Source organism: Oncorhynchus gorbuscha, linkage group LG04, assembly GCF_021184085.1.
Source record: "Oncorhynchus gorbuscha isolate QuinsamMale2020 ecotype Even-year linkage group LG04, OgorEven_v1.0, whole genome shotgun sequence".
In the NCBI taxonomy this organism is placed as follows: Eukaryota; Metazoa; Chordata; class Actinopteri; order Salmoniformes; family Salmonidae; genus Oncorhynchus; species Oncorhynchus gorbuscha.
This window is the reverse complement of record NC_060176.1, coordinates 2,482,095-2,507,031: the sequence shown is the minus strand read 5'-3', so window position 1 is coordinate 2,507,031 and position 24,937 is coordinate 2,482,095. Positions and strand designations below refer to the sequence as shown.

Here is a 24,937-nt window from a genome sequence, read left to right as displayed (position 1 = left end):
GGGTGTGTTGGTCTAACCCAGTCTCTGTTCTCTCTGTGTAGATCATTCTGAAGGAGCGTGAGGGGGAAGAGCGGGAAGGGGTGTGTTGACCTAACCCAGTCTGTTCTCTCTGTGTAGATCATTCTGAAGGAGCGTGAGGGGGAAGGGGTGTGTTGGTCTAACCCAGTCTCTGTTCTCTCTGTGTAGATCATTCTGAAGGAGGTTGAAGGGGTGTGTTGATCTAACACAGTCTCTGTTCTCTCTGTGTAGATCATTCTGAAGGAGGTTGAAGGGGTGTGTTGATCTAACCCAGTCTGTTCTCTCTGTGTAGATCATTCTGAAGGAGCGTGAGGGGGAAGGGGTGTGTTGGTCTAACCCAGTCTCTGTTCTCTCTGTGTAGATCATTCTGAAGGAGGTTGAAGGGGTGTGTTGATCTAACCCAGTCTGTTCTCTCTGTGTAGATCATTCTGAAGGAGCGTGAGGGGGAAGGGGTGTGTTGATCTAACCCAGTCTCTGTTCTCTCTGTGTAATCAAATCAAATTTTACTGGTCACATACACATGGTTAGCAGATGTTAATGCGAGTGTAGTGAAATGCTTGTGCTTCTAGTTCCGACAATGCAGTAATATCTAACAAGTAATCTAACCTAACAATTTCACAACAACCTTATACACACAAGTGTAAAGGAATGAATAAGAATATGTACATAAAAATATATGAATGAGAGATGGCCGAACGGCATAGGCAAGATGCAGTAGATGGTATAGAGTACAGTATATACATATGAGATGAGTAATGTAGGGTATGTAAACATTATATAAAGTTGCATTGTTTAAAGTGGCTAGTGATACATTTTCTACATCAATTTTCCATTATTAAAGTGGCTGGAGTTGAGTCAGTATGTTGGCAACAGCCACTCAATGTTAGTGGTGGCTGTTTAACAGTCTGATGGTGTTGAGATAGAAGCTGTTTTTCAGTCTCTCGGTCCCAGCTTTGATGCACCTGTACTGACCTCGCCTTCTGGATGATAGCAGGGTGAACAGGCAGTGACTCGGGTGGTTGTTGTCCTTGATGATCTTTATGACCTTCCTGTGACATCGGGTGTTGTAACTCTCTTACCCCTGACCCTGTACCTACCCTCCTGAGAGGCAGGTTCCCGTGTGAGGTCATCAGTGAAGTGTAGCTCCTCCTCTCTCTTACCCCTGACCCTGTACCTACCCTCCTGAGAGGCAGGTTCCCGACTGTGAGGTCATCAGTGAAGTGTAGCTCCTCCTCTCTCTTACCCCTGACCCTGTACCTACCCTCCTGAGAGGCAGGTTCCCGTGTGAGGTCATCAGTGAAGTGTAGCTCCTCCTCTCTCTTACCCCTGACCCTGTACCTACCCTCCTGAGAGGCAGGTTCCCGTGTGAGGTCATCAGTGAAGTGTAGCTCCTCCTCTCTCTTACCCCTGACCCTGTACCTACCCTCCTGAGAGGCAGGTTCCCGTGTGAGGTCATCAGTGAAGTGTATCTCCTCCTCTCTCTTACCGCTGACCCTGTACCTACCCTCCTGAGAGGCAGGTTCCCGTGTGAGGTCATCAGTGAAGTGTAGCTCCTCCTCTCTCTTACCCCTGACCCTGTACCTACCCTCCTGAGAGGCAGGTTCCCGTGTGAGGTCGTCAGTGAAGTGTAGCTCCTCTTCTCCCTGTTCTTCCTGGCTGGCAGCAATCTGATCCACACCGCCCTTCCCCCTCTTCTCCTCACGCTCCTTCAGAATGATCTACACAGAGAGAACAGACTGGGTTGGAGAGGGCAGTTACCTTCGCTTTCTTGAGAACAGGATCCATGGTGGCCCTCTTGAAGCATGTGGGAACAGCAGACTGGGATAAGGATTTATTGAATATGTCCGTGAACACATCAGGCAGCTAGTCTGCGCATGCTCTGAGAGCGCGGCTGGGGAGGCCGTCTGGGCCTGCAGCCTTGCGAGGGTGAACACGTTTAAATGTTTTACTCACGTTGGCTGCACTGAAGGAGAGCCTGCAGGTTTTGGTAGCGGGCCGTGTCGGTGGCACTGCATTGTCCTCCAAGCGAGCAAAGAAGTTGTTTAGTCTGTCTGGGAGCAAGACATCCTGGTCCTAGAAGGAGAGTGAGGGGAAAGAGCGGGAAGGTGTGTGTTGGTCTAACCCAGTCTCTGTTCTCTCTGTGTAGATCATTCTGAAGGAGGGGGAAGGGGTGTGTTGATCTAACCCAGTCTCTGTTCTCTCTGTGTAGATCATTCTGAAGGAGGGGGAAGGGGTGTGTTGATCTAACCCAGTCTCTGTTCTCTCTGTGTAGATCATTCTGAAGGAGGGGGAAGGGGTGTGTTGGTCTAACCCAGTCTCTGTTCTCTCTGTGTAGATCATTCTGAAGGAGGGGGAAGGGGTGTGTTGGTCTAACCCAGTCTCTGTTCTCTCTGTGTAGATCATTCTGAAGGAGCGTGAGGGGGAAGGGGTGTGTTGGTCTAACCCAGTCTCTGTTCTCTCTGTGTAGATCATTCTGAAGGAGCGTGAGGGGGAAGGGGTGTGTTGATCTAACCCAGTCTCTGTTCTCTCTGTGTAGATCATTCTGAAGGAGCGTGAGGGGAAGGGGTGTGTTGATCTAACCCAGTCTCTGTTCTCTCTGTGTAGATCATTCTGAAGGAGCGTGAGGGGGAAGGGGTGTGTTGGTCTAACCCAGTCTCTGTTCTCTCTGTGTAGATCATTCTGAAGGAGTGTGAGGGGAAGGGGTGTGTTGATCTAACCCAGTCTCTGTTCTCTCTGTGTAGATCATTCTGAAGGAGCGTGAGGGGGAAGGGGTGTGTTGATCTAACCCAGTCTCTGTTCTCTCTGTGTAGATCATTCTGAAGGAGCGTGAGGGGGAAGGGGTGTGTTGGTCTAACCCAGTCTCTGTTCTCTCTGTGTAGATCATTCTGAAGGAGCGTGAGGGGAAGGGGGTGTGTTGGTCTAACCCAGTCTCTGTTCTCTCTGTGTAGATCATTCTGAAGGAGCGTGAGGGGGAAGGGGTGTGTTGGTCTAACCCAGTCTCTGTTCTCTCTGTGTAGATCATTCTGAAGGAGCGTGAGGGGAAGAGGGGGAAGGGGTGTGTTGGTCTAACCCAGTCTCTGTTCTCTCTGTGTAGATCATTCTGAAGGAGCGTGAGGGGGAAGGGGTGTGTTGATCTAACCCAGTCTCTGTTCTCTCTGTGTAGATCATTCTGAAGGAGCGTGAGGGGGAAGGGGTGTGTTGGTCTAACCCAGTCTCTGTTCTCTCTGTGTAGATCATTCTGAAGGAGCGTGAGGGGAAGGGGTGTGTTGGTCTAACCCAGTCTCTGTTCTCTCTGTGTAGATCATTCTGAAGGAGCGTGAGGGGGAAGGGGTGTGTTGGTCTAACCCAGTCTCTGTTCTCTCTGTGTAGATCATTCTGAAGGAGCGTGAGGGGGAAGGGGTGTGTTGGTCTAACCCAGTCTCTGTTCTCTCTGTGTAGATCATTCTGAAGGAGTGTGAGGGGGAAGGGGTGTGTTGGTCTAACCCAGTCTCTGTTCTCTCTGTGTAGATCATTCTGAAGGAGCGTGAGGGGGAAGGGGTGTGTTGGTCTAACCCAGTCTCTGTTCTCTCTGTGTAGATCATTCTGAAGGAGCGTGAGGGGGAAGGGGTGTGTTGGTCTAACCCAGTCTCTGTTCTCTCTGTGTAGATCATTCTGAAGGAGGTTGAAGGGGTGTGTTGATCTAACACAGTCTCTGTTCTCTCTGTGTAGATCATTCTGAAGGAGGTTGAAGGGGTGTGTTGATCTAACCCAGTCTGTTCTCTCTGTGTAGATCATTCTGAAGGAGCGTGAGGGGGAAGGGGTGTGTTGGTCTAACCCAGTCTCTGTTCTCTCTGTGTAGATCATTCTGAAGGAGGTTGAAGGGGTGTGTTGATCTAACCCAGTCTGTTCTCTCTGTGTAGATCATTCTGAAGGAGCGTGAGGGGGAAGGGGTGTGTTGATCTAACCCAGTCTCTGTTCTCTCTGTGTAATCAAATCAAATTTTACTGGTCACATACACATGGTTAGCAGATGTTAATGCGAGTGTAGTGAAATGCTTGTGCTTCTAGTTCCGACAATGCAGTAATATCTAACAAGTAATCTAACCTAGTCTCTGTTCACTCTGTGTAGACACACAAGTGTAAAGGAATGAATAAGAATATGTACATAAAAATATATGAATGAGAGATGGCCGAACGGCATAGGCAAGATGCAGTAGATGGTATAGAGTACAGTATATACATATGAGATGAGTAATGTAGGGTATGTAAACATTATATAAAGTTGCATTGTTTAAAGTGGCTAGTGATACATTTTCTCATCAATTTTCATTCTGAAAGTGGCTGAGTTGAGTCAGTATGTTGATCAGCAGCCAGTCTCTGTTAGTGGTGGCTGTTTAACAGTCTGAAGGTGTTGAGATAGAAGCTGTTTTTCAGTCTCTCGGTCCCAGTCTCTGTTCACCTGTGTAGATCATTCTGAATGATAGCAGGGTGAACAGGCAGTGACTCGGGTGGTTGTTGTCCTTGATGATCTTTATGACCTTCCTGTGACATCGGGTGTTGTAACTCTCTTACCCCTGTCCCTGTTCCCTCCTGAGATCAGGTTCTGAAGTGAGGTCATCAGTGAAGTGTAGCTCTAACCCAGTCTCTGTTCCTCTGACCCTGTACCTATCCTCCTGAGAGGCAGGTTCCCGTGTGAGGTCATCAGTGAAGTCTAGCTCCAGTCTCTCTTCTCCCTGACCCTGTACCTACCCTCCTGAGAGGCAGGTTCCCGTGTGAGGTCATCAGTGAAGTGTAGCTCTAACCTCTCTCTACCCCTCCCTGTACCTATTCCTGAGAGGCAGGTTCCCGTGTGAGGTCATCAGTGAAGTGTAGCTCTAACCCCTCTCTCTTCCCTGACCCTGTAGACCCATTCTGAGGAGTGTGGGGGGTCATCAGTGAAGTGTATCTCCTCCTCTCTCTTACCCCTGACCCTGTACCTGTGTAGACCCTCATTCTGAGGCAGGTTCCCGTGAGGGGGTCATCAGTGAAGTGTTAGCTCCCCTCTCTCTTCCCTGACCCTGTAGATCACCCTCTGAAGGTTCCCGTGTGAGGTCGTCAGGAAGTGTAGCTCCTCTTCTCCCTGTTCTTCTGGCAGCAATCTGAGTCCACACCGTTCTCTTCTCCTCACGATCATTCTGAATGATCTACACAGAGAGAACAGACTGGGTTAGAGAGGGCAGTCTCTGCTTTCTTGAGAACAGGAACCATGGTGGCCCTCTTGAAGCATGTGGGAACAGCAGACTGGGATAAGGATTTATCTGAATATGTCTCTGTTCATCAGGCAGCTCATTCTGAAGCATGCTCTGAGAGGGGGGGAGGCCGTCTGGGTGCAGCCTTGCGAGGGTGAACACGTTTAAATGTTTTACTCACGTTCTCTGCAGTGAAGGAGAGCCTGCAGGTGTAGCGGGCCGTGTCGGTGGACTCATTGTCCTGAAGAGCGTCTGAGGAGCAAAGGGGAAGGTTTAGTCTGTCTGGGAGCAAGACATCCTGGTCCTAGAAGGAGAGTGAGGGGAAAGAGCGGGAAGGTGTGTGTTGGTCTAACCCAGTCTCTGTTCTCTCTGTGTAGATCATTCTGAAGGAGGGGGAAGGGGTGTGTTGATCTAACCCAGTCTCTGTTCTCTCTGTGTAGATCATTCTGAAGGAGGGGGAAGGGGTGTGTTGATCTAACCCAGTCTCTGTTCTCTCTGTGTAGATCATTCTGAAGGAGGGGGAAGGGGTGTGTTGATCTAACCCAGTCTCTGTTCTCTCTGTGTAGATCATTCTGAAGGAGCGTGAGGGGGAAGGGGTGTGTTGGTCTAACCCAGTCTCTGTTCTCTCTGTGTAGATCATTCTGAAGGAGCGTGAGGGGAAGAGGGGGAAGGGGGTTGTTGATCTAACCCAGTCTCTGTTCTCTCTGTGTAGATCATTCTGAAGGAGTGTGAGGGGGAAGGGGTGTGTTGATCTAACCCAGTCTCTGTTCTCTCTGTGTAGATCATTCTGAAGGAGCGTGAGGGGGAAGGGGTGTGTTGATCTAACCCAGTCTCTGTTCTCTCTGTGTAGATCATTCTGAAGGAGCGTGAGGGGGAAGGGGTGTGTTGATCTAACCCAGTCTCTGTTCTCTCTGTGTAGATCATTCTGAAGGAGCGTGAGGGGGAAGGGGTGTGTTGATCTAACCCAGTCTCTGTTCTCTCTGTGTAGATCATTCTGAAGGAGGGGGAAGGGGTGTGTTGATCTAACCCAGTCTCTGTTCTCTCTGTGTAGATCATTCTGAAGGAGTGGGGAAGGGGTGTGTTGATCTAACCCAGTCTCTGTTCTCTCTGTGTAGATCATTCTGAAGGAGCGTGAGGGGGAAGGGGTGTGTTGGTCTAACCCAGTCTCTGTTCTCTCTGTGTAGATCATTCTGAAGGAGGGGGAAGGGGTGTGTTGATCTAACCCAGTCTCTGTTCTCTCTGTGTAGATCATTCTGAAGGAGGGGGAAGGGGTGTGTTGATCTAACCCAGTCTCTGTTCTCTCTGTGTAGATCATTCTGAAGGAGCGTGAGGGGGAAGGGGTGTGTTGGTCTAACCCAGTCTCTGTTCTCTCTGTGTAGATCATTCTGAAGGAGCGTGAGGGGAAGAGGGGGAAGGGGGTTGTTGATCTAACCCAGTCTCTGTTCTCTCTGTGTAGATCATTCTGAAGGAGTGTGAGGGGGAAGGGGTGTATTGATCTAACCCAGTCTCTGTTCTCTCTGTGTAGATCATTCTGAAGGAGTGTGAGGGGGAAGGGGTGTGTTGATCTAACCCAGTCTCTGTTCTCTCTGTGTAGATCATTCTGAAGGAGCGTGAGGGGGAAGGGGTGTGTTGATCTAACCCAGTCTCTGTTCTCTCTGTGTAGATCATTCTGAAGGAGTGTGAGGGGGAAGGGGTGTGTTGATCTAACCCAGTCTGTTCTCTCTGTGTAGATCATTCTGAAGGAGCGTGAGGGGAAGAGGGGGAAGGGCGGTCTGGATCAGATTGCTGCCAGCCAGGAAGAACAGGGAGAAGAGGAGCTACACTTCACTGATGACCTCACACGGGAACCTGCCTCTCAGGAGGGTAGGTACAGGGTCAGGGGTAAGAGAGAGGAGGAGCTACACTTCACTGATGACCTCACACGGGAACCTGCCTCTCAGGAGGGTAGGTACAGGGTCAGGGGTAAGAGAGAGGAGGAGCTACACTTCACTGATGACCTCACACGGGACTGATGACCTTGGCAGAGTTTGCTCATTTTAGAACATTCCCTTGGTCTTAAAGTGAATTCTTGCAAACCTAATGGTCCTACTGATCTGTGGTGTGACGTGGTGTTGTCTAATATACCCCCCTGTGATATTCTGCTCCGTCTGTTTTCTGTAGAGAACGGTCTGAGCGTGCCCAGTGATGACGCGTCCCTGTCCCCGGCCAGTCAGAACTCTCCGTACAGCATCACGCCTGTTTCCCAGGGTTCCCCTGGCTCCTCTGGCATCGGCAGCCCCATGGCCTCTAACGCCATTGACTCAAGAACTGCCTCTCAGGAGGTAGGCAGGGTCAGGGGAGAGTGAGTCTCTCTACACTCTCTCTCTCTCTCTCTCACTCACTCACCTCACTCACTCACTCACTCACTCACTCACTCACTCACTCACTCACACTCACTCACTCACTCACTCACTCACTCACTCACTAACACAGAGAGAAATTGCTTGGTACTGAGAATCCTAGTGGTTCAAATGTCACAAACTCATTTGGTGGGTTAGCAACACAGAAGCATTTAGTAACATAAATATTTATCCGCCCAATGGGTGTTTAGAGCAGGGCTATACAATTAGGACTTGTACGTACACACAGACAGGCACTGCTTTGTTTCTTAATGTCTTGGGTTGTAGGCCCTTTGTCTCAGCCCTTAAGCACTGTGTCATCCTCTCCTCCCTTCCTCACACCATTTCATATCTACACCAGTGTTTCCCTCCTCCAGTCCCCCCAACAGCACACGTTGTTGTAGCCCAGTGTTTCCCTCCTCCAGTCCCCCCCAACAGCACACGTTGTTGTAGCCCAGTGTTTCCCTCCTCCAGTCCCCCCAACAGCACACGTTGTTGTAGCCCAGTGTTTCCCTCCTCCAGTCCCCCAACAGCACACGTTGTTGTAGCCCAGGGTGTTTCCCTCCTCCAGTCCCCCCAACAGCACACGTTGTGTTGTCCCGTGTTTCCCTCCTCCAGTCCCCCCAACAGCACACGTTGTTGTAGCCCAGTGTTTCCCTCCTCCAGTCCCCCAACAGCACACGTTGTTGTAGCCCGTGTTTCCCTCCTCCAGTCCCCCAACAGCACACGTTGTTGTTGCCCAGTGTTTCCCTCCTCCAGTCCCCCAACAGCACACGTTGTTGTAGCCCCGTGTTTCCCTCCTCCAGTCCCCCCAACAGCACACGTTGTTGTAGCCCCGTGTTTCCCTCCTCCAGTCCCCCAACAGCACACGTTGTTGTAGCCCCGTGATTCCCTCCTCCAGTCCCCCAACAGCACACGTTGTTGTAGCCCAGTGTTTCCCTCCTCCAGTCCCCCCAACAGCACACGTTGTTGTAGCCCAGTGTTTCCCTCCTCCAGTCCCCCCAACAGCACACGTTGTTGTAGCCCAGTGTTTCCCTCCTCCAGTCCCCCCAACAGCACACGTTGTTGTAGCCCAGTGTTTCCCTCCTCCAGTCCCCCCAACAGCACACGTTGTTGTAGCCCCGTGTTTCCCTCCTCCAGTCCCCCAACAGCACACGTTGTTGTAGCCCCGTGTTTCCCTCCTCCAGTCCCCCAACAGCACACGTTGTTGTAGCCCAGTGTTTCCCTCCTCCAGTCCCCCAACAGCACACGTTGTTGTTGCCCAGTGTTTCCCTCCTCCAGTCCCCCAACAGCACACGTTGTTGTAGCCCAGTGTTTCCCTCCTCCAGTCCCCCAACAGCACACGTTGTTGTAGCCCAGTGTTTCCCTCCTCCAGTCCCCCCAACAGCACACGTTGTTGTAGCCCGTGTTTCCCTCCTCCAGTCCCCCAACAGCACACGTTGTTGTAGCCCAGTGTTTCCCTCCTCCAGTCCCCCCAACAGCACACGTTGTTGTAGCCCAGTGTTTCCCTCCTCCAGTCCCCCAACAGCACACGTTGTTGTAGCCCAGTGTTTCCCTCCTCCAGTCCCCCAACAGCACACGTTGTTGTAGCCCAGTGTTTCCCTCCTCCAGTCCCCCAACAGCACACGTTGTTGTAGCCCCGTGTTTCCCTCCTCCAGTCCCCCCAACAGCACACGTTGTTGTAGCCCCGTGTTTCCCTCCTCCAGTCCCCCAACAGCACACGTTGTTGTAGCCCAGTGTTTCCCTCCTCCAGTCCCCCAACAGCACACGTTGTTGTAGCCCAGTGTTTCCCTCCTCCAGTCCCCCCAACAGCACACGTTGTTGTAGCCCAGTGTTTCCCTCCTCCAGTCCCCCCAACAGCACACGTTGTTGTAGCCCAGTGTTTCCCTCCTCCAGTCCCCCAACAGCACACGTTGTTGTAGCCCAGTGTTTCCCTCCTCCAGTCCCCCCAACAGCACACGTTGTTGTAGCCCAGTGTTTCCCTCCTCCAGTCCCCCCAACAGCACACGTTGTTGTAGCCCAGTGTTTCCCTCCTCCAGTCCCCCCAACAGCACACGTTGTTGTAGCCCAGTGTTTCCCTCCTCCAGTCCCCCAACAGCACACGTTGTTGTAGCCCAGTGTTTCCCTCCTCCAGTCCCCCCAACAGCACACGTTGTTGTAGCCCAGTGTTTCCCTCCTCCAGTCCCCCCAACAGCACACGTTGTTGTAGCCCCGGACAAACTCACCTGATTCAACTCATTGAGGGGATGATGATTAGTTGAATCAGGGGTTTGTCTGGAGCTACAACAAAACTGTGCTGTTGGACTGGAGTTGGGAACTTATTGAACTGCACAATGGTGTGTGTGTGTGTGTTTTATAATATTGGTCGATGTATGCATGTGAGTGTTTTCTAATAGTGGTGTGTGTGTGTGTTAACCTGATTGTGTGTGTTCCTCTTAGGGTTGGGCTGATATATGATTAAATCTAATATTGTGATGTGCAAGACTGTACTCTATTTGAAATGTACAAATCAAAACAGTGCATTTTTAAGGCCAAATTAATGAACTAAGCCTTATTTTTTTGCTATACTATGATTATTTAATGATAATGTGACTAGTATCTTAAATAAGATTCATAAAAATTCCACAGTCTGGAATGATGGAGTCATTAACGGTGCAAAACGATTATATCGGATATCGCAATATTTGGAGTAGCATATCGTTGAAGAGGCCTCCCCTATTGTTATCTAACCCTACTCCCTCTCTATCACTGTCTCCAAGTGTTAGCTAACCCTAGTCCCTCTCTCACTGTCTCCAAGTGTTAGCTAACCCTAGTCCCTCTCTATTACTGTCTCCAAGTGTTAGCTAACCCTAGTCCCTCTCTATTACTGTCTCCAAGTGTTAGCTAACCCTAGTCCCTCTCTATCACTGTCTCCAAGTGTTAGCTAACCCTAGTCCCTCTCTATCACTGTCTCCAAGTGTTAGCTAACCCTAGTCCCTCTCTATTACTGTCTCCAAGTGTTAGCTAACCCTAGTCCCTCTCTATCACTGTCTCCAAGTGTTAGCTAACCCTAGTCCCTCTCTATTACTGTCTCCAAGTGTTAGCTAACCCTAGTCCCTCTCTATTACTGTCTCCAAGTGTTAGCTAACCCTAGTCCCTCTCTATTACTGTCTCCAAGTGTTAGCTAACCCTAGTCCCTCTCTATTACTGTCTCCAAGTGTTAGCTAACCCTAGTCCCTCTCTATTACTGTCTCCAAGTGTTAGCTAACCCTAGTCCCTCTCTCACTGTCTCCAAGTGTTAGCTAACCCTAGTCCCTCTCTATCACTGTCTCCAAGTGTTAGCTAACCCTAGTCCCTCTCTATTACTGTCTCCAAGTGTTATCTAACCCTAGTCCCTCTCTATTACTGTCTCCAAGTGTTAGCTAACCCTAGTCCCTCTCTCACTGTCTCCAAGTGTTATCTAACCCTAGTCCCTCTCTATTACTGTCTCCAAGTGTTAGCTAACCCTAGTCCCTCTCTATCACTGTCTCCAAGTGTTATCTAACCCTAGTCCCTCTCTATTACTGTCTCCAAGTGTTATCTAACCCTAGTCCCTCTCTATTACTGTCTCCAAGTGTTAGCTAACCCTAGTCCCTCTCTATCACTGTCTCCAAGTGTTAGCTAACCCTAGTCCCTCTCTATCACTGTCTCCAAGTGTTATATAACCCTAGTCCCTCTCTATCACTGTCTCCAAGTGTTAGCTAACCCTAGTCCCTCTCTCACTGTCTCTAAGTGTTATCTAACCCTAGTCCCTCTCTATCACTGTCTCCAAGTGTTAGCTAACCCTAGTCCCTCTCTCACTGTCTCCAAGTGTTATCTAACCCTAGTCCCTCTCTATCACTGTCTCCAAGTGTTACCTAACCCTAGTCCCTCTCTATCACTGTCTCCAAGTGTTACCTAACCCTAGTCCCTCTCTATCACTGTCTCCAAGTGTTATCTAACCCTAGTCCTCTCTTTATCACTGTCTCCCAAGTGTTACCTAACCCTAGTCCCTCTCTTTATCACTGTCTCCAAGTGTTACCTAACCCTAGTCCTCTCTTTATCACTGACTCCCAAGTGTTACCTAACCCTAGTCCCTCTCTATCACTGTCTCCAAGTGTTATCTAACCCTAGTCACTCTCTCTATCACTGTCTCCAAGTGTTATCTAACCCTAGTCACTCTCTCTATCACTGTCTCCAAGTGTTAGCTATCCCTAGTCCCTCTCTCACTGTTTCCAAGTGTTAGCTATCCCTAGTCCCTCTCTCACTGTTTCCAAGTGTTAGCTATCCCTAGTCTGTTTCCAAGTGTTAGCTAACCCTAGTCCCTCTCTACTGTCTCTCACTGTCTCCAAGTGTTACCTAACCCTAGTCCCTCTCTCTCACTGTCTCCAAGTGTTATCTAACCCTAGTCCTCTCTCTCACTGTCTCCAAGTGTTACCTAACCCTAGTTCCTCTCTCTATCACTGTCTCCAAGTGTTACCTAACCCTAGTCCCTCTCTCTCACTGTCTCCAAGTGTTACCTAACCCTAGTTCCTCTCTCTATCACTGTCTCCAAGTGTTACCTAACCCTAGTCTCTCTCTCTCTGTCTCTCTCTGTCTCTCTTTCTCTCTTTCTCTCTCATTGTCTCCAAGTGTTACCTAACCCTAGTCCCTCTCTCTCACTGTCTCCAAGTGTTACCTAACCCTAGTCCCTCTCTCTCACTGTCTCCAAGTGTTACCTAACCCTAGTTCCTCTCTCACTGTCTCCAAGTGTTACCTAACCCTAGTCTCTCTCTCTCTCTCTATTACTACTGTCTCCATTGTCTCCAAGTGTTACCTAACCCTAGTCCTCTCTCTCACTGTCTCCAAGTGTTACCTAACCCTAGTCCCTCTCTCTCACTGTCTCCAAGTGTTACCTAACCCTAGTCCCTCTCTCACTGTCTCCAAGTGTTATCTAACCCTAGTCACTCTCTCTATCACTGTCTCCAAGTGTTACCTAACCCTAGTCCCTCTCTTTATCACTGACTCCCAAGTGTTACCTAACCCTAGTCCCTCTCTATCACTGTCTCCAAGTGTTATCTAACCCTAGTTCCTCTCTTTATCACTGACTCCCAAGTGTTACCTAACCCTAGTCCCTCTCTTTATCACTGACTCCCAAGTGTTACCTAACCCTAGTCCCTCTCTTTATCACTGACTGCCAAGTGTTACCTAACCCTAGTCCCTCTCTATCACTGTCTCCAAGTGTTATCTAACCCTAGTCACTCTCTCTATCACTGTCTCCAAGTGTTAGCTATCCCTAGTCCCTCTCTCACTGTTTCCAAGTGTTAGCTATCCCTAGTCCCTCTCTCACTGTTTCCAAGTGTTAGCTATCCCTAGTCCCTCTCTCACTGTTTCCAAGTGTTAGCTATCCCTAGTCCCTCTCTCACTGTCTCTCACTGTCTCCAAGTGTTACCTAACCCTAGTCCCTCTCTCTCACTGTCTCCAAGTGTTATCTAACCCTAGTCCCTCTCTCTCACTGTCTCCAAGTGTTACCTAACCCTAGTTCCTCTCTCTATCACTGTCTCCAAGTGTTACCTAACCCTAGTCCCTCTCTCTCACTGTCTCCAAGTGTTACCTAACCCTAGTTCCTCTCTCTATCACTGTCTCCAAGTGTTACCTAACCCTAGTCTCTCTCTCTCTCTGTCTCTCTTTCTCTCTTTCTCTCTCATTGTCTCCAAGTGTTACCTAACCCTAGTCCCTCTCTCTCACTGTCTCCAAGTGTTACCTAACCCTAGTCCCTCTCTCTCACTGTCTCCAAGTGTTACCTAACCCTAGTCCCTCTCTCTCACTGTCTCCAAGTGTTACCTAACCCTAGTTCCTCTCTCTATCACTGTCTCCAAGTGTTACCTAACCCTAAGTCTCTCTGTCTCTTTCTCTCTTTCTCTCTCATTGTCTCCAAGTGTTACCTAACCCTAGTCCCTCTCTCTCACTGTCTCCAAGTGTTACCTAACCCTAGTCTCTCTCTCTCACTGTCTCCAAGTGTTACCTAACCCTAGTCCCTCTCTCACTGTCTCCAAGTGTTATCTAACCCTAGTCACTCTCTCTATCACTGTCTCCAAGTGTTACCTAACCCTAGTCCCTCTCTTTATCACTGACTCCCAAGTGTTACCTAACCCTAGTCCCTCTCTATCACTGTCTCCAAGTGTTATCTAACCCTAGTCACTCTCTCTATCACTGTCTCCAAGTGTTATCTAACCCTAGTCACTCTCTCTATCACTGTCTCCAAGTGTTAGCTATCCCTAGTCCCTCTATCACTGTTTCCAAGTGTTAGCTATCCCTAGTCCCTCTCTCACTGTTTCCAAGTGTTAGCTATCCCTAGTCCCTCTCTCACTGTTTCCAAGTGTTAGCTATCCCTAGTCCCTCTCTCACTGTCTCTCACTGTCTCCAAGTGTTACCTAACCCTAGTCCCTCTCTCTCACTGTCTCCAAGTGTTATCTAACCCTAGTCCCTCTCTCTCACTGTCTCCAAGTGTTACCTAACCCTAGTTCCTCTCTCTATCACTGTCTCCAAGTGTTACCTAACCCTAGTCCTCTCCTCACTGTCTCCAAGTGTTACCTAACCCTAGTTCCTCTCTCTATCACTGTCTCCAAGTGTTACCTAACCCTAGTCTCTCTCTCTGTCTCTCTCTGTCTCTCTTTCTCTCTTTCTCTCTCATTGTCTCCAAGTGTTACCTAACCCTAGTCCCTCTCTCTCACTGTCTCCAAGTGTTACCTAACCCTAGTCCCTCTCTCTCACTGTCTCCAAGTGTTACCTAACCCTAGTCCCTCTCTCTCACTGTCTCCAAGTGTTACCTAACCCTAGTTCCTCTCTCACTGTCTCCAAGTGTTACCTAACCCTAGTCTCTCTCTCTCTCTCTTTCTCTCTTTCTCTCTCATTGTCTCCAAGTGTTACCTAACCCTAGTCCCTCTCTCTCACTGTCTCCAAGTGTTACCTAACCCTAGTCCCTCTCTCTCACTGTCTCCAAGTGTTACCTAACCCTAGTCCCTCTCTCACTGTCTCCAAGTGTTATCTAACCCTAGTCACTCTCTCTATCACTGTCTCCAAGTGTTACCTAACCCTAGTCCCTCTCTTTATCACTGACTCCCAAGTGTTACCTAACCCTAGTCCCTCTCTATCACTGTCTCCAAGTGTTATCTAACCCTAGTTCCTCTCTTTATCACTGACTCCCAAGTGTTACCTAACCCTAGTCCCTCTCTTTATCACTGACTCCCAAGTGTTACCTAACCCTAGTCCCTCTCTTTATCACTGACTGCCAAGTGTTACCTAACCCTAGTCCCTCTCTATCACTGTCTCCAAGTGTTATCTAACCCTAGTCACTCTTCTATCACTGTCTCCAAGTGTTAGCTATCCCTGTCCCTCTTTCACTGTTTCCAAGTGTTAGCTATCCCTAGTCCCTCTCTCACTGTTTCCAAGTGTTAGCTATCCCTAGTCCCTCTCTCACTGTTTCCAAGTGTTAGCTATCCCTAGTTTCACTGTCTCCAAGTGTTACCTAACCCTAGTCCCTCTCTCTCACTGTCTCCAAGTGTTATCTAACCCTAGTCCCTCTCTCTCACTGTCTCCAAGTGTTACCTAACCCTAGTTCCTCTCTCTATCACTGTCTCCAAGTGTTACCTAACCCTAGTCCCTCTCTCTCACTGTCTCCAAGTGTTACCTAACCCTAGTTCCTCTCTCTATCACTGTCTCCAAGTGTTACCTAACCCTAGTCTCTCTCTCTCTCTGTCTCTCTTTCTCTCTTTCTCTCTCATTGTCTCCAAGTGTTACCTAACCCTAGTCCCTCTCTCTCACTGTCTCCAAGTGTTACCTAACCCTAGTCCCTCTCTCTCACTGTCTCCAAGTGTTACCTAACCCTAGTCCCTCTCTCTCACTGTCTCCAAGTGTTACCTAACCCTAGTTCCTCTCTCTATCACTGTCTCCAAGTGTTACCTAACCCTAGTAATCTCTTTCTCTCTCATTGTCTCCAAGTGTTACCTAACCCTAGTCCCTCTCTCTCACTGTCTCCAAGTGTTACCTAACCCTAGTCTCTCTCTCTCACTGTCTCCAAGTGTTACCTAACCCTAGTCCCTCTCTCACTGTCTCCAAGTGTTCTGGAGCAGAGGTCTAACCCTAGTCACTCTCTCTATCACTGTCTCCAAGTGTTACCTAACCCTAGTCCCTCTCTTTATCACTGACTCCCAAGTGTTACCTAACCCTAGTCCCTCTCTATCACTGTCTCCAAGTGTTATCTAACCCTAGTTCCTCTCTTTATCACTGACTCCCAAGTGTTACCTAACCCTAGTCCCTCTCTTTATCACTGACTAAGTGTTACCTAACCCTAGTCCCTCTCTATCACTGTCTCCAAGTGTTATCTAACCCTAGTCCCTCTCTATCACTGTCTCCAAGTGTTATCTAACCCTAGTAAGTCTCTATCACTGTCTCCAAGTGGCTATCCCTAGTCCCTCTCTCACTGTTTCCAAGTGTTAGCTATCCCTAGTCACTGTTTCCAGGTTGTATCCCTAGTCCCTCTCTCAACTGTCTCCAAGTGTTACCTAACCCTAGTTCCTCTCTCTATCACTGTCTCCAAGTGTTACCTAACCCTAGTCTCTCTCTGTCTCTCTCTGTCTCTCTTTCTCTCTTTCTCTCTCATTGTCTCAGATGAAGTGTTACCTAACCCTAGTCCCTCTTCTCATAAGTGTTACCTAACCCTAGTCCCTCTCTCTCACTGTCCAAGTGTTACCTAACCCTAGTTCTCTCTCTATCACTGTCTCCAAGTGTTACCTAATATTAGTCTCTCTCTCTCTGTCTCTCTTTCTCTCTCATTGTCTCCAAGTGTTACCTAACCCTAGTACTGATCTCCAAGTGTTATAATATTACCCTAGTCCCTCTCTCTCACTGGTGTAACCCTAGTTCCTCTTTCTAACTGTCTCCAAGTGTTACCTAACCCTAGTTCCTCTCTCTATCACTGTCTCCAGGTACTGTAACAAGGTGTTGAATAAGGAGACAGATGAATGTGTTTAATATTAGTGTGTGTCTCTCTCTCTCCAGGTACTGTAACCAGGTGTTGAATAAGGAGATAGATGAATGTGTTTATAATATTAGTGTGTATCTCTCTCTCCAGGTACTGTAACCAGGTGTTGAATAAGGACACAGATGAATGTGTTTATAATATTAGTGTGTGTTTCTCTCTCTCTCCAGGTACTGTAACCAGGTGTTGAATAAAGAGATAGATGAGAGTGTGACGATGCTGCTGCAGGAACTGGTCCGGTTCCAGGAGAGGGTTTATCAGAAGGACCCCAGCAAAGCCAAGACCAAACGCAGACTGGTCATGGGCCTTAGAGAGGTCACCAAACACATGAAGCTCCACAAGATCAAGTGTGTCCTCATCTCACCCAACTGTGAGAAGATCCAGGCCAAAGGTCAGGGGTCATTCTTGTCATTAATCTTGGGTTATGTTTTTAAAAGCAGTGAACCACGGAGTGTACTACTCAACCAGGTCCAATAAGAACACAGGGTTTTGTTTTTGCGGTTGCTAAGCGTTTAGCTAGTGTGCCTATCTGAACATCATCCTGATCTTGGGGTGTGGGGTTCCAAATGCGTGCTAAGTTTATGAATATTTCAAATATTCATCCCCAATCGCCACTTTAGTGTCCACCAGAGAGAGGCAGCATATGCTCAGCACAGGCTGCATCAAATCTTCTACATAACTAGTGACTGTGTGTTGTCTATTGCAGGGTGTCTAGATGAGGCTCTGTAAAACATGATAGACAGCCATGCCCAGGGAGCAGGACTGTTTATAGTGGTAGTTCTACAGTAGTAGTGACTGTTATTTTATGTCCCAGGGTGTCTAGATGAGGCTCTGTAAAACATGATAGACAGCCATGCCCAGGGAGCAGGACTGTTTTTATAGTGGTAGTTCTACAGTAGTAGTGACTGTTATTTTATGTCCCAGGGTGTCTAGATGAGGCTCTGTAAAACATGATAGACAGCCATGCCCAGGGAGCAGGACTGTTTATAGTGGTAGTTCTACAGTAGTAGTGACTGTTATTTTATGTCCCAGGGGGTCTAGATGAGGCTCTGTAAAACATGATAGACAGCCATGCCCAGGGAGCAGGACTGTTTATAGTGGTAGTTCTACAGTAGTAGTGACTGTTATTTTATGTCCCAGGGTGTCTAGAGGAGGCTCTGTAAAACTGATAGACAGCCATGTCAGTGTGGCAGGACTGTTTCAAGTGGTAGTTCTGGAGCAGTAGGTAAGACTGTTATTTTATGTCCCGTGTTAGATAAGGCCTGTAAAACTGTAGACAGCCATGCAAATGGAGCAGGACTGTTTAAGTGGTAGTTCTACAGTAGATGTCTGTTATTTTATGTCCCCTTCTAGATGAGGCTCTGTACCGTCATCCATGGTCAGAGAACAGGGATCCCGTTTGTGTTTGCTCTGGGTAGGAAGGATCTGGGACCTGTGTCAACAAACTGGGCCTGTCAGTGTGGTGGCCTGACTCTTCATCTTCTCTGGAGCAGAGGTAAGAGATGAACTCTGCGTGTTTACTCTGACCCAACGCCTGTCTGAATACTGTAGGTCAAAAAGCAAATGGAAGTCCAGGTAAAGTCTTGATGTCTTTCTCTCTCCCCTCTCCCCTCCGCCACCCCTGACCCATCTCTGAGGTCTGTTTAAGGAGTGTCTCTAAGACGGATGATGCTCGACCTTTAACCTTTAGGACATGGTGACTCTGACCCATCTCTGAGGTCGCTGAGAAGGAGGTCACCCACCACGGTAAGAGATGACCTCCGACCTTTAGCCCTGACTCTGACCCATCTCTGAGGTCAACGAGAAGGAGTACGGTAAGAGATGACCGCGACCTTTAGCCCTGACTCTGACCCATCTCTGAGGTCAACGAGAAGGAGTACGGTAAGAGATGACCGCGACCTTTAGCCCTGACTCTGACCCATCTCTGAGGTCAACGAGAAGGAGTACGGTAAGAGATGACCCCGACCTTTAACCCTGACTCTGACCCATCTCTGAGGTCAACGAGAAGGAGTACGGTAAGAGATGACCCCGACCTTTAACCCTGACTCTGACCCATCTCTGAGGTCAACGAGAAGGAGTACGGTAAGAGATGACCGCGACCTTTAACCCTGACTCTGACCCATCTCTGAGGTCAACGAGAAGGAGTACGGTAAGAGATGACCCTGGTCCCGACCTTTAACCCTGACTCTGAACCCATCTCTGAGATCAACGAGAAGGAGTACGGTAAGAGATGACCCCGACCTTTAACCCTGACTCTGACCCATCTCTGAGGTCAACGAGAAGGAGTATGGTAAGAGATGACCACGACCTTTAACCCGGACTCTGAACCCATCTCTGAGATCAACGAGAAGGAGTACGGTAAAAGATGACCGCGACCTTTAGCCCTGACTCTGACCCATCTCTGAGATCAACGAGAAGGAGTACGGTAAGAGATGACCCCGACCTTTAACCCTGACTCTGACCCATCTCTGAGGTCAACGAGAAGGAGTACGGTAAGAGATGACCCTGGACCCGACCTTTAACCCTGACTCCAAACCCATCTCTGAGATCAACGAGAAGGAGTACGGTAAGAGATGACCCCGACCTTTAACCCTGACTCTGACCCATCTCTGAGGTCAACGAGAAGGAGTACGGCAAGAGATGACCCTGGTCCCGACCTTTAACCCTGACTATGACCCATCTCTGAGATCAAAGAGGTCTCTCTCTTTGCATGTGAATATAATCTAAAATGTCTCTCCTCAGAGACCAACTGGAGGAGTATGGTGGAATCGTCAGATGGGCTGGATCCTGTGGAGGCTAAACCCAGCCATCCTGCTACTTCCTCTGGGTTGCAGAGAGACAACCAGCCCCCCCACCACCACCAACCGCAGCCCTTACTCCACTACCCTCCAGCTCAGAGCAGCCGTCCCTGCTCCAGGCTCAGGCCCGGGGGAGAGAGAGGAGGGCCGGGCAGACGACCGGTTGGAGCTGGCCTCCCAGCAGAGCACGGAGACAGGCAGTTTGGATGGGAGCTGCAGGGACCTCCTCAACTCCTCCATCACCTCCACCACCTCCACCCTGGTCCCCGGTATGCTGGAGGAGGCAGAGGAAGAGGAGGAGGAGGAGGAAGAGTACACACCAGAGCCCATCTCTGTGGAGGTGCCTGCGGTCATCAGCCGTATTGAGTCCTGGGTGTCTAAGACGCTGGAGAACCTTCAGCTGGGGAAGAGCCAGGACAGCACAGAGGAAGAGGAGGAAGAGGAGGAGGAGGGAGTGCAGAGTGAGGAGGAAGAGGAGTTGGATTCTGCTGATGTCACAGAGACTGAGCTGGAGAAGACGGAGAAGATGGAGGCCAATAATATCACTGGCTGATTAGACCTCATTCATCCCTCTTTCTCTTTTTTGTTTCTCGCAAATTCGCTCTGTGTACACTCTGTCGCTCCATCTGTGTACACTCTGTCGCGCCATCTGTGTACACTCTGTCGCGCCATCTGTGTACACTCTGTCGCGCCATCTGTGTACACTCTGTCGCGCCATCTGTGTACACTCTGTCGCTCCATCTGTGTACACTCTGTCGCTCCATCTGTGTACACTCTGTCGCTCCATCTGTGTACACTCTGTCGCTCCATCTGTGTACACTCTGTCGCTCCATCTGTGTACACTCTGTCGCTCCATCTGTGTACACTCTGTCGCGTCATCTGTGTGCACTGTCGCGCCATCTGTGTGCACTGTCGCGCCATCTGTGTACACTCTGTCGCTCCATCTGTGTACACTCTGTCGCTCCATCTGTGTACACTCCATCACTTGTCTTCCTCACCCCCCCTTCACACCTGTTCCCCAAACCTGCACTCTTTCACCTCTATCACCCCCCTTCCCTCTTTCTCACAGTTGAACCAGCAACTCTCCTCTTCTCTCTGTCTGGAACTTTGGACTTCAGACATTATCTCAGGAATCAGACCATACACATGCACACACACACAGGCAGTCCACACACACACAGATAGGCAGTCCACACACACACAGATAGGCAGTCACACACACAGACCAACCTGCAAACTACAGACAACAGTATCTCTCCTGGTCTCCCTGATGGATAGACTCCTCTGTTCCTCTCATCCTCCTCTCACTGATGTGGACCTGGAACAACTGCCTCAGCTAAACTGGTCTGGTCGGTCTGGCATCGACTGGTCTGGTCTGGCTAAGGGAAGCCCTGGTTCCCTTCCCACCACTCCAGGTTTCCCCAGGATAGGAAGAGGCTGTGAGGAGAGGCTTCCCCTCTGTCTGTATGACGCAGAGCCCTCCAGATGATAGACCTGAGACTGCTGACTACAGACTAACTAGAAGAGAAGTCTCCCTCTGTCTGTATGACACAGAGCCCTCCAGATGATAGACCTGAGACTGCTGACTACAGACTAACTAGAAGAGAAGTCTCCCTCTGTCTGTATGACACAGAGCCCTCCAGATGATAGTCTGTAGTCAGCAGTCTCAGGTCTATCATCTGGAGGGCTCTGTGTCATACAGACAGATGGAGACTTCTCTTCTAGTTAGTCTGTAGTCAGCAGTCTCAGGTCTAACTAGAAGAGAAGTCTCCATCTGTCTGTATGACACAGAGCCCTCCAGATGATAGACCTGTCAGTGAGACTGCTGACTACAGACTAACTAGAAGAGAAGTCTCCCTCTGTCTGTATGACACAGAGCCCTCCAGATGATAGACCTGTCAGTGAGACTGCTGACTACAGACTAACTAGAAGAGAAGTCTCCCTCTGTCTGTATGACACAGAGCCCTCCAGATGATAGACCTGTCAGTGAGACTGCTGACTACAGACTAACTAGAAGAGAAGTCTCCCTCTGTCTGTATGACACAGAGCCCTCCAGATGATAGACCTGAGACTGCTGACTACAGACTAACTAGAAGAGAAGTCTCCCTCTGTCTGTATGACACAGAGCCCTCCAGATGATAGACCTGAGACTGCTGACTACAGACTAACTAGAAGAGAAGTCTCCCTCTGTCTGTATGACACAGAGCCCTCCAGATGATAGACCTGAGACTGCTGACTACAGACTAACTAGAAGAGAAGTCTCCCTCTGTCTGTATGACACAGAGCCCTCCAGATGATAGACCTGAGACTGCTGACTACAGACTAACTAGAAGAGAAGTCTCCCTCTGTCTGTATGACACAGAGCCCTCCAGATGATAGACCTGAGACTGCTGACTACAGACTAACTAGAAGAGAAGCCTCCCTCTGTCTGTATGACACCGAGCCCTCCAGATGATAGACCTGAGACTGCTGACTACAGACTAACTAGAAGAGAAGCCTCCCTCTGTCTGTATGACACCGAGCCCTCCAGATGATAGACCTGAGACTGCTGACTACAGACTAACTAGAAGAGAAGTCTCCTCTGTCATCCTTGGGTTATTCATAGTGGAGGTCTGGTGGTTCAGTCCAAGCAGAAGGTTGCTGAGCCCCTGCAGGGCTGAGAGTTTACAGATGGAAGTGTGTGTGTCTCTGTCCCATCATCAAGACTTGTGTTACATTGTTGTCATCCTTCCCATGTTTCTCTGTCTCCCAAAACCGATCTAAAACCTTGTTAGGATTACAAAATTCCCTGCTTTTCCAGGAATCCCGGTTGGAAGGTTCACAGAATCTGTTGGGAATAAGCAGAAAATACCTAATCCTCCAACCTTGGAATTTCGTGAAAGTTTCTGGAATGTGCAAACCTACAGGATGTGTTTCTGCCATTGGTTAACCATCACAGTAATCATGTATCATCTTCAGTGGGTGGGCTTTTAAAGGGGCATATCACCACTTTTTAACCTCATAGTCATTATCTCCAGGACCAAACCAATGTCTACTAATGTGAAAATGGCGTGTTAAAAATAATGGCGTGTCCCTTGAAAACATGAATGATATGACATGTCACATGACATATACTAACAGTAACTGAAGCCAGAACAAATGTCTGATGTATATAACCTGTATAGCTGTTTCTGAGACTCTTTAACCTGTAATATTGATGATAATATTGACAAGTGTTCATCTGTTTGGGGTAGTTTTCTGAGTGGATTGTTTGTTGTTGTTGCTAGCTGACTTCTGTGTTTTACTAATAGCCTCTGGTTTCATTTGGTTTAGGTCCCAGTCCATTGACTGGTGACAGCGTGGGTGTGTTTGTTGGGGTGGGCAGGTAAATGTACTGTAACTACCTATTATCAGAGACTATTTGGGTTTGAAGCTGACAGGTAGTCCAACTTGACCCAGGACATGCGACTCACTGGTAACAGAGGGGTCAAAGGGAGGAGCCACCACAGGAGCCTCTGAATATTCATGAAGTAATTATCCACCTCACCAGTTATAACCATGTAAATAAAATGTGAACAATTAAAATGTTTGAACTACAGTGTATTAAACACCCCAATCACCTTTTTCTTAAAGCCATTTGATATAAAAAATCGGAATAAGTTTAATGTAATTTGATGGGAAATGATAGAAATCAAGTCATGTATTATTAGATGGAGGAGGATGCCATGTATAGGAGTGGCATGCTGGGTCATATGCAATATGAAGGAAGGAGGGATGAGAGGGAGTTGTGTAATAAATAGACACAGTCAGGAGTTGGGTCAATTCATTTTCAATTCAGGAAGTGAATTGAAATTCAACTGACAAAAAATGTCATTGAGAAAAAAAAACACGTCATTTGAAAACGGACCATGTTTTCTATGAGGATTTTCTGAATGAGTTGAATTGAGCCCTTCCCTGATACAGGTGATAATGACGGTGTGTCTAGTACTAAAATGTACACTGGCTGTGTGCAGGTTTCTCAGTAACTAACTCTCATCAGTGTGTTTTGGAGCCATGACAACCAGTGTGTCCTTTGCACTATGTAAATACCATAATACTTGTAACAACCACCTGGTAACTAATGTCAAGACAAAATGGTTGAATGAAGTAGCTTTTATTTTCTCAGTGTGTCCCTGGTCTTTCTGTCTCTCTTACTGACTGTACAGCAACAGCAACATGTAGAGGCTTTTCTCATAACATTACTGTTCTCTTCTCCATCTGGACTGATTAATAATGTCATTAAAATGTTCTTTAAGTAAACTACATACACTCCTGTCTTTTATATTGTCTTGTCTATTTGTTGCATGTAAATCTCCTATATGATTGATAGGGATCGTTGTGTAACTAGGACTATTAGCCTAAAGCACGTGTCAAACTCCAGTCCTTGAGGGTCGGGTGCCTGAGGAATTTTGCACCTCCCTTGTACTGATTGATCAATTAAGGTAATTCATTGATTAGTTAGGAACTCCCCTCAGCTGGTTGTCTAGGTCCTAATTGATTAGTTAGAAACTCCCCTCAGCTGGTTGTCTAGGTCCTAATTGATTAGTTAGGAACTCCCCACAGCTGGTTGTCTAGGTCTTAATTGATTAGTTAGGAACTCCCCTCAGCTGGTTGACTAGGTCCTAATTGATTAGTTAGGAACTCCCCTCAGCTGGTTGTCTAGGTCCTAATTGATTAGTTAGGAACTCCCCTCAGCTGGTTGTCTAGGTCCTAATTGATTAGTTAGGAACTCCCCTCAGCTGGTTGTCTAGGTCCTAATTGATTAGTTAGGAACTCTCCTCAGCTGGTTGTCTAGGTCTTAATTGATTAGTTAGGAACTCCCCTCAGCTGGTTGTCTAGGTCTTAATTGATTAGTTAGGAACTCCCCTCAGCTGGTTGTCTAGGTCCTAATTGATTAGTTAGGAACTCCCCTCAGCTGGTTGTCTAGGTCTTAATTGATTAGTTAGGAACTCCCCTCAGCTGGTTGTCTAGGTCCTAATTGATTAGTTAGGAACTCCCCTCAGCTGGTTGTCTAGGTCCTAATTGATTAGTTAGGAACTCCCCTCAGCTGGTTGTCTAGGTCCTAATTGATTAGTTAGGAACTCCCCTCAGCTGGTTGTCTAGGTCTTAATTGATTAGTTAGGAACTCCCCTCAGCTGGTTGTCTAGGTCCTAATTGATTAGTTAGGAACTCTCCTCAGCTGGTTGTCTAGGTCCTAATTGATTAGTTAGGAACTCTCCTCAGCTGGTTGTCTAGGTCTTAATTGATTAGTTAGGAACTCCCCTCAGCTGGTTGTCTAGGTCCTAATTGATTAGTTAGGAACTCCCCTCAGCTGGTTGTCTAGGTCCTAATTGATTAGTTAGGAACTCCCCTCAGCTGGTTGTCTAGGTCCTAATTGATTAGTTAGGAACTCTCCTCAGCTGGTTGTCTAGGTCCTAATTGATTAGTTAGGAACTCCCCTCAGCTGGTTGTCTAGGTCCTAATTGATTAGTTAGGAACTCCCCTCAGCTGGTTGTCTAGGTCC

The 24,937-nt window shown here is 48.3% G+C and overlaps 1 pseudogene; it reads left to right on the top strand.

The window, feature by feature from the left end:
* The window catches only part of LOC124033459, a 130,759-nt pseudogene extending 109,699 nt beyond the window's left edge, over positions 1–21,060 (top strand).
* Positions 21,061–24,937: the final 3,877 nt, after the last annotated feature.